This window comes from Suricata suricatta, chromosome 11 (assembly GCF_006229205.1).
Source record: "Suricata suricatta isolate VVHF042 chromosome 11, meerkat_22Aug2017_6uvM2_HiC, whole genome shotgun sequence".
NCBI classification, from domain to species: domain Eukaryota; kingdom Metazoa; phylum Chordata; class Mammalia; order Carnivora; family Herpestidae; genus Suricata; species Suricata suricatta.
In genome coordinates, this window is record NC_043710.1 from 51,616,914 (window position 1) to 51,627,729 (window position 10,816).

A 10,816-nucleotide genomic window follows, 5' to 3' on the forward strand; every position below is an offset into this window, starting at 1 on the left:
ATTGTTTTTCCTCCAAGCTTAGCCCTCCTTTCCCATAACAGACTTACTCATGTCTATAGCCACTTCTGTTTCCCCATCACTTAATTAACTTTCACTGCTTTGCTTTCTTGCTCATGGAGTGCTCAGGTTCCTAAGGGGACTGGGAGTTACTGGTTTATATATCTGAGACAAAAGAAGCTTTTAGTTTTTCCTGGTTATGGAGGGTTCCTGGAAGCCTGAGGGAAAATAGTCACTAATGCCACATAAGGAGTAGGGACTCATGGGTATAAGGGATGAATGTACCTCAGGATGAGATGGTGGGGATTTCCACAGGAACAGAGAATGCCTAAGACAGACTCAGGTGGATAAATTCAAGGAAACTCTGAGTGTATCTCTGATAGCTGGCTGAACTTAGATACACTGAGGTGTGGATTAATTCCAACTGAAAAGCCTTTAGTAGAACCAAGAGTCTGTGGATACTAAGATTGCACAACCACCTCTGTCTTACAAGCAACAGCATCTCCACTCTGTTATATTTTGGGACTAGATTGCAACTCCCCCCAAAATGAATTTATGCCTGGGCATCTATGCTTAATTTAGTCCATCAGAGGAAGGCTGATGGAGCAATGGGTAGGAAAGTAGATGCATCAGTCCCGCATTCTGAGCAAACTTTAGGAATCTATGATACTTGAATAAGGGTTCATGCTGCTTAAAACAATATTAAATGCATTATGTCATCTTACATTTATAAAACCCTGTGATGTGCCCATCTTTTAAGTTGACTCCCACAAAACTTAACTAATAGCTATTAACTATTGACTTATCACTATGTAACTATATGACTCCTAAGTTTAAAATCTTAATGTAAAGATTACAAATTTGTAATTATACTTGGGTTCAAATTCCAGAGCAATGAATTCATACTAGAATCATTTTTAGGCGAATGAATGAAACATTCTTAGCTTGTTTTCTTAACAGTGTCATTATGAATATATATTAATAAAATTCCTTTAGAATTAAGTGGGATATGAGAAACAGTATGGAGATTCCTCAAAAGACTAAAAAAAGAATTACAATATGATCTAGTAATTTCACTATTCGAAATTTGGGAATTTAGTCAAAGAATATGGAAAACACTAATTTAAAAAGATATATGCACCCTTATGTTTATTGAAGCACTATTAGGAATAGCCAAATTATGGAAGAAGCCAAAGTGCTCATCAACAGATTAATGGATAAGGAAAATGTAATATACATACATACATCCACTATATGTGTGTATAATGAAAATCATTCAGCCATTAAAAGGAATGATACCTTGACATTTACAACAATATGGATGGAACTAGAGAGCATAATGCTAAGTGAAATGACACAGAAAAGAAAAGTAGCAAATGATTTCACTCATATGTGGAATGTAAGAAAAAAAATGAACAAAGGAAAAAAAGGATATAGAGAGGCAAACCAAGAAACAGACTCTTAACTGTAAATAACAAATTGATGGTTATGAAGGTAGGTGGAAGTAGGAAAGACAGGTTGAAAGGAATTAATAGTATACTTATCACAATGAGCACTGACTAATGCATAAAATTGTTGAATAACTATATTGTACCTCTGAGACTAATATAACATTGTATGTTAACTATACTTGAATTAAATTAAAATGTAATATCAAAAATCAAAAAAGTATCAAATGGGATAATACCCACAATCAACTAACATAGCCTTCATATATGTTCAATACATGCATGTATGTATGAATTTATTTATTGTAAAGAGATAGAGTATGTAAGATTTAGCCAGAAGGCTTTATACTACATTTATCTTCTTCTTCTTCTTCCTGGAAAGAAGATGTGAAGTTTCTTTCCTCTATTCCCTTTTCCCTCCATCTTGTAGTTAAATAAGTAGCAAAATGTGGACAGAATTCAATTTTGTTGGAGACTGATCCCTGGTTATGTCTTTTTTTTTTAATTTTTTTTATTTAAAAAATTTTTTTAATGTTTTATTTATTTTTGATACAGAGAGACAGAGCATGAGAGGGGGAGGGGCAGAGAGAGAAGGAGACACAGAACCGGAAGCAGGCTCCAGGCTCTGAGCTAGCTGTCTGCACAGAGCCTGATGCAGGGCTTGAACCCACGAACATGAGATCTGACCTGAGCCGACACTGGGGACTTAACCGACTGAGCCACCCAGGCGCCCCTCCCTGGTTATGTCTTAAAGATTTAATATTATAATCAGGAAATTATTAATGCACTACAGTATTTGGGGATTAGTGTGGGCTCTAATAAACTTAAGACAATTCACTGGTTGTTTTAAATTTATATTGAAGTTATTGGACAGACAAATAATAGCATTCCCTTGCTTTATTTTTGCTTCTCTCTTTTTTTTTTTCCACTTATTGGAGTGACAGCAAATATATAGAAAAACATGGCCTCTGCTAAGGAACAGTGTACACTGTAAGAAAGGAAAAAGACATACAAAAATAAAAAAAAAATAGAAAAGCAAGAGGTAAAAGACAAGTGCATATGCAATATGAACATGAGGACAGATGTTGATTTTGGTTCAAATTTCCTAGAAATACACTCTCTCAGGAGCTGGTATGTGAGTAGAATCTCCAATTCTAACCAAGTTACTGAAGGTTTGTATGTGTGAAGCAATACCACAATGAATAAGACACAGAGTTGTCACCTTCATCAACCAAGTAGATGTCCAGGTCTCTATGTAGAGAGATATAGAAAAGACATTTTAAGAGGATAGAAAAGTTTCTTAATGTTTTACAAGACATGGGAGAGCACATCTTCTTTGTAATTTCTTGGTTTATATTTATTCTGATGAATACAACTGTAACTGCATTATTTATTCACCTCCCTTAAGCAACACAAATAACACAGGTATACAAAAAGTACATTGGTACTGTTAAAAAAAAAGTCAAGGGACACCTAGGTGCCTCATTTGGTTGAGCATCTGACTTCAGCTCGGGTCATGATCTCTTGGTTCATGAGTTTGAGCTCCGTGTCAGGCTTTGTGCTTACAGCTCAGAGCCTGGAGCCTGCTTTGAATTCTGTGTCACCCTCTCTCTCAGCCCTTCCCCTACTCATGCTCTGTCTGTCTCTGTCTGTCTCTCTCTGTCTCTGTCTCTGTCTCTATCTCTCTCTCAAAATAAATAAACATTAAAAAAATTTTAAGTCAAACCACAGATACAACTAAATTATACCTTTCCACTACTTTTTTCCATCCATCCTACATTTTAGACTTCTGATTTGGGTATGGATTCTTTTATTTTTTAATAATAGTTTATTGTCAAATTGGTTTCCATATAACACCCAGTGCTTCTCCCCCACAAGTGCCCTCCTCCATGACCATTACCCCCTTCCCCCTTCCCCATGCTAAATGAAATAATTCAGGCTGAGAATGACAGATACCATATGTTTGCACTCATAGGTCTAACAGGAGAAATCTAACAGAGATCCATAGGGAGGGGAAGGGGGAAAGAGAGTTGGGGAGAGAGAGGGACACGAATCATGAGAGACTATTGAATACTGAAAACGAACTGAGGGCTGAAGGGGTATGGATTCTTTTAAATTGATTTCTGTGTTTATATAATTCTGACTACAAATGTGAATATATTATACAGTTAACCTTGGACAACATGGGTTTCAATGGCATAAGTCCATCTATACATGGATTTTTAAAATAAATACAGTACAGTATCATATATGTATTTTATCTTTCTAATGATTGTCTTAGCATTTATTTTTTCAGGGTTCCTGGGTGGCTCAGTTAGATAAGCAGCCAACTCTTGAGTTCAGCTCAGATCAGGATCTTTCACAGTTCATGAGATCAAGCTCCATGTCAGGCTCTGTGCTGACAGTGTGGAGCTTGCTTGGGATTCTCTCTCTCTGCCCCTCACTTGCTTGTGCATGCTCTCATCCTCTCTCAAAATAAATAAACTTTATTTAAAAAGCACAAAAACATTTTATTTTCTCTAGCTTACTTTATTGTAAGAATACAGCATATAATAAATGTATGATATATGTGTTAACCAATTGTTAATCAATTTATGTTATCAGTAGGGCTAATAGTAGGCTACTAGCAGTTAAGTTTTTGAAGACTCAAAAATAATAGGCAAGTTTTTGACAGCACAGGGCTCAGATCCCCTAACCTCCATGCTGTTCAAGGATCAACTATATATCCACATATCCACCTGTTTAAATGTTCAAAAGAGAATATCCATCCCTAGGACATTGAAGTCCAAATGACCACAGTAAGCAGAGAGTTTGGATATGAAACTTCAACAGAATAAGTGGAAATACACGTATCATCACTGTAACTCAAACACCGATACCCAGTCTGTTGCATGTATTCCAATCTCTTCTTCAATGGACAGTGCTTTAAGGGTATTTTTCCGGATCTCAAGTCTCCATAATCTTCAAGTGTCTATAATAGTGGTGAGGCAGGCAGAATACAGAAGCACTGATTATCTGCAAGAGTAACAAAACAACAGGGAAGTGAGTCTGACACCTGACAGTCTGTGGTAAGCAAACCTGTGATAGCTCTGTGGTTTCTCAAGACCGCAAACAGCCTTAACTGCTGCACACATGCTCACGAAAAGCCAGTTCTCCCATAAATGACTGGGAGTGACGCCTCCACTGGGAATGCCAGAAGACACCTAGTAGGTCTTGACTATTTATGGAGTATCTGCAAGAGCAAAACTTGCAGGTGCATAGTACCTACTATAAAGTACGTGTAATACTATGTAGGGTTCCACAAAATCCCCTCCTATTCCAGAACCCCACAGGAATATTTAGTCTCCAGATAAGAGCTACCCATAAGCATCAGAGCCCAACATCCATCTGGCATCACATATTCTGAGTTTGCTTGCACTTTCTCTTTGAAAGTGTGTACTTTTACTTTGCAGTAAAGCTTCTGCTTATACTTTATTCTGACTTTTCTTTGAATTCTTTCTCCAGCGAAGTCAAGAATCTGGCATTGGCTGGTGGCTGAAGTCTTGGGTGCTGAGAACTCCCCCAGTCTCCTGTATCAGTGGGTAGAGTACAAGACCTGGAGCCTGCTTCGTATTTTATGCCTCTCCCTCACTCTGCCCCTCCCCTGCTCACACTCTGTCTCTCTCTCTCAAAAATAAACATTAAACATTTTTTAAAAATAGAAAGAAGAAAATGTGTGGGTGTTGGGGAGGGTGCTGTTTATTATAGTACCAATATGACTTTAAAAATGCTGTTCTATGATCTTAAGAAATGGGACAAGTGGAGTCAGCAAATCACAGAATGGGGTGGGAGGAGGGATGAGCCAGTCCAGAAGTGTGTAGAGCAGAGGAAAGATCTTTAGGGGAAGTTTGGATGAATTTCACCTCTTAGAGAGGGAGCTGAATGGAAAGAAAGCCATAGAGTTGTTTGACAAACTGGCTATGTAGAAGGAAGTGAAGGAAGCTCACTGTACAGGTTGCAACCACATTGTTGCAGTTCTTGCCTGCTGAGGTGCAGAGTAAATACAAACTGTGTTCCAAGTGGAGAGTCAGGCACCATGCTAGGAACTGTTGGTTTCCTGACACACTGGCATTGGGCTCACCTTGTCATCACATTGAATGAACTTTATGATGGTGCCAATGAACCTCCTTTTGTTCATTCCATAGCAAGCAGCACATCTTCACAAATTCTGGCCTTTCAGACTCAAAGCCCCACCCTGTAGCTTGACATGTCCCTAAACTATTAGGACTGAATCTTGGAAGGAAGGAAGGAAGGAAGGAAGGAAGGAAGGAAGGAAGGAAGGAAGGAAAGGGAGGAGAAGGAAAGAAAAGAAAATGGTGGAGGGAATCTATTCTCTAGAGAAAACCTTCTATCACATCATGTCTCACTCTATTTATTGTCTTACAACTGCAATATTTCTTACTAAGTAATTCAATCCTAAGACTCATGCATTCTTCAGCTTCTAAGAGGTATCACTATCTTCTCATTGGAAGATTTTTGGATTTTCATACATTTAATTCTGGATATTGGTACTCAGATATTTTCCCTCGATTAGCATCCTTCCAATGGTCATATTGCAAATTCCATATAGATATACATATACATGAATGAAAATATCTGTGAAAATGTATTAGTAAAATTTAGTAAAGCTTCTCTGTTTACAAATAAGGAGATATTCACAGAGATCAGCTTAGTGCCTTAATAATGAAACAAAATACTTTTGCATTTGTCTGTCCCTAAAGGTACCTTCTATGATTTGTTCAGGTTTCACCCTTGCTGAGGCAGAGTAACTCAGAAATAATATATGGTGCTCTGTTATATGACAAAAATAACTTCTACCTAAACATTTATAGGCATTGTAATTTCTCCATAGGCTAAAGTTCCCTGCATTTTGGCTTACGTAAATCATCAGAAGTTTTAAAATATATGTTATTATATATATTTGCTTTAAAGGAAAATCCATGAAAAGTGATTTAACTTAATGACAAAAAAATTACAGAATAAGGAGAAGTGCGAGACACTGAGTGTCAGTGAAGGCAGTAAGTAGAGACCATTTGTCTGGTAATTTCACAAGACATTCGAAGATGGAACTATGAGGGATTTTCTACCGTTAAATATAAATAGTTTCATTTCCATAGACTATCAGGGGTTGGTGAGTTTCTTTGAGTACATTTAGGAAAACTATTACTTTACTGAGGTCATCAATTCCTGAAAAAGCTGGTTCTCAACTGAAAGTATTAAATACACCAGTGCCTAGAGATTAGTGAGTTATGACAAATGTACAATAGACAAATATGAGTTGAATGAACATATAATAAAGTAATTAGTTATAACTAGATCAGTATTGCCAAGATCAAAACTGGAGTTGGAAAAATTAACTGTAGACCACATTCTTAAAAGTAGTTCCTATACTTAACAGGGTAACATCACAATTGGAACTCACACCCCAATCAGAGATTTCAGATCATTCGTCAGTGCACATGCCAGCCTGCTATAGTGCACACTCACCAATAGACATGTAGAAGACAATAGTGTTAATAATCATAGAGAAGGTTTTAAGAGTTGAGTAAAAGCCTCTGTTTTTAGTCCTATCAAAACATATTAATCTGTTTCATCAGAAGGAACTCTAGGGCACAGTGAAGAAAGTACCACACTAGTCAATTAGATCTGAATGGTTACATTGGTTTTATGGCTGATTATGTGGTTTTGAACATGGATTTTATTTTTATAGCAGTTTTAGGTTCACAGCAAAACAGTGGAAGGAACAGAGATTTCCTATGTATCCACTGTTGTATGATTTTGAGGGAGGCAGATTATAACTGAATCTCATATTTATCCAGTGTATAATAATAGAACTGAAGTAGATCACTTCCAACTCTTAGGTCATAGAGTCTGTCTCCCCCCAGTTTACATCCTTAATAAGTCCCTCTCACTGACTACACCATATCCCCAAATCTTTACCACCCCATCATATCCTGGATACAAATCAGTATTTCATATTATCTCATGTTGTGCTACATCATTTGTTCCAGACATTGAGGCGATAGTATTTGAGACTCTCAATAGCCTTCTTGTCCCTGTATTCCCAAATTGTCAATCCTGCTGTAGCCAGAGAAAAATAAACCAAAATGGTGGCACTGACAGGATTATACACACTGTCCTGCATTTATCCTGGGACTTCCTACCTCAAAGGACTGGAGGAGACTTAGGAACTGACCCTTCTTCCCTTGAGAATTAGAGCAGTCTCTGATGACAAGCAGAACTATTCCACCAAGAACATGAGTGGGTCCTGGGGAAAATAAAAATTTGAGGTAAGAGGCATTACAGAGGGGCACTTGAGAGACAAAAGAGAGGAGGATGGCCACCAGAGTGTGGGAAGGAGGACCAGGAGACTGTTGAAGAAGAGATAGGTTCACAGTCCCTCAGAGAATTTAACTTTCACTAAAATGTCTTCATTGTTCATGCTCCTTCCTATAGCATTCAAGCCAGACTCAGATTTTTCAGGCTGGACTTGCCCAGGATGCCCTAGACGTTTATGGTAGGTGGATCTCTGTGTGCATGGGTGGAATGTGATGCTTACACTGGGTGAGGATTATTTTCTGGTGTAACAGGGTTTCCAGAATAGGATTAGGGTTGTGCCAGATAACCTTCAAGAATGTCCCTTCCAATCCCAAATATCAGTGATTTTTAATATGACATTAATTATGACTGAGAGGTCTAGAGGTGCCTGGGTGGTGGCTCAGTTGGTTATGCATCCAAGTCTTTTTTTTTTTTTTTTTACTTTTGAGAGACAGAGAGAGACAGCATGAGCAGGGGAGGGTCAGAGACAGAGGGAGACACAGAATCCGAAGCAGGCTCCAGGCTCTGAGCTAGCTGTCAGCACAGAGCCCAATGCGGGGCTCGAACCCACAAACTGTGAGATGAACAGAAGCCAGACGCTTAACAGACTGAGCCACCCAGGCACCCCTGGATCCAACTCTTAATTTTGGATCAGGTTAATTTTTTTTCTCATGGGTCCAGAGATCAAGCCCTAGTCTGGCTATGTGCTTATAGCACAGAGCCTGCTTGAGTTTTTCTCTCTTGTCTCTCTTTCTTCTGCTTGCATTTGTCTCTCTAAAAAAAAAAAAAAAAACACTTAAAAGAAAAACAAAGAATTAATTAGAATCTAAACCCCAAATTATAAGATCAGAAACAATGGGAATTGGACAAAATGGAGCCAAGGCCACCATGTAATGAGCTGTGGAGAAACAGGCAGAGTGGACATAAGTGAATATATGGAATGTAGTAAATTAATGCTATGGCAACTTCAGGACGGTAAAATGACTGCTCAGTTTCCAGGCTCCCTGTAGTGACAAAGACCTCATTCCTTTTCTTTGATAGACTTTCCAATTCATATTGGGCTCTGTCTTTTTTTTCTCCAAAACTGAAAATGTTTAGAATGAAAACTATATAAGTATCAGCGTTATAATTACCTGAGGAAATTGGAGGTATAGAAAAGGGTTATGAGGCCATTTATATTATGGATCTCCTGAATTTTCACTGGATAAAACAGAGATGAAACTTGTACTATTCACGTCCCACTCCTCAGACTACCTCAGTCACTTTTGTGATATTCCCACTTCTGATGATTCCTTTCTGGAAGAATATTCCAGAGTCTCCTCATATCTTCCCACCTCCTGTGACTCTTTAAAGAAATACTGTCATTGTCAGATATTGTCTTCATCATTATTACCATTTTTTTATGGTCACTATATAGAAAGGCTCTATGTTCAGTGTTTTGTCTACAGTATCTCTTTTAACCTTAGAGCAATCCTGTCAAGTGCTTTTTATTTTCAGTTTAGAGATAAGGCTACTTTGGTACAGAGGGAAATAAGTCTTTGTTCAGCTTCAAAAGTGAGCAAGCATTGGAGCCACAATATTACAGAGGGGGATGTGCTTGTGGAAGCAGAGAAAGAGTCTGAGCAAGGGAGATAGTGGACAGTAGTCTCCTAAAACCTCAGGAGAAAGTCAGGAAGAATGTAAACCTGTTTCAGACTGGCCTCCAGATCATGTATCTTCCAGTTTTCAATTACCTCTTCTTGGCTTTGGATGAGAGTATTTATTTTTTTAAAACATCTGTTCATTTTTGAGAGACAGAGAGAGCACGAAGGGGGGCAGAGAGTGAGGGAGACACAGAATCCAAAGCAGACTCCAGGATACAAGCTGTCAGCACAGAGCCCAATGTGGGGCTTGAACACCCAAACCATGAGATCATGACCTGAGCTGAAGTTGGTCACTTAACCAATTGAGGCACCCAGGACCCTGGAAGAGGTATTTAAAATATTGGAGAAATAATCTGAACTGACTAAGCAGTGGGGTAAAAAGAAGAAAGTCTTCTATACTTGGGATATGGATGAGATTTTTTAACATAATTAAGAAAAAGAAGAAATAATGGAATATCTGGGCAGTTAAGACAATGAGTGCAAATGTAGAAAGGAAGGTGAGATAGACAAGCCCAAGGCAAGAGAAGAGGGAGTTGGTGGTAGTAATAAGCAGGGCAGATTGAGGAAAATATCAGGACTGTAAGCACCAGGTGATACAATAGGTGGACAGTAATAAAAGTAATAAAAGTAGTCAGAAAGACTGAATTTATCTCTGGAATTTGCTTGTTTGTTTTCTTCACTATGGGTCTTCTGTTTCCTAAAAAAAAAATTATTATTAATCATCCAGCCAAATATCTGCTACAATCAGGGTTTAACTGCATGGAATTAGAGAAATTGAAGGGGATTTTAAAAGGTATTTGAAGTTCCCAAAACACCAAGGTAGACTTTACAAGACAGGAAGACACTAGTTTATTCTTTTACAAGGGGAAGTAATCTGTCTCGTGGATTGTCAATCCTCAAAACAGCACTTTGGTGAGTAGGGACTCTTGGCACTTGATGGGCAGTGGGATTTTGAGAGGTGTCTCATCTTTCTTACTTCATAAATGTTTTTTGTGACCACAGAAGAAGTACTGGTCTCTTATTGGGGGGAAATATATTTTCTCATTTGTTCTGAGTAGGAAAGATTTAGTATTAAAGTCAGATGCTTTTTATGAACATTATAGATTTTTAGTTCTTTGTGGTCTTTCTTGTTTTCAAACATGAGTTTCAACTTTATCTTTCCACAACCCCTATCTATCTTGCTTTCTTTTTTTTGTAGTTTTTGTAGAAGGTTACCACTCTAAATGACTCAGCAGATCTGAAACATAATAGAAAGAAGGTTGTGAATCTTTAAAATCAGAGTCATGGGCAGTTACACTTTGCTTAAATTATATATTCTATTACAATAAGGATATTACATTTAAAATTACATAGTTCATTATTATAATTTTT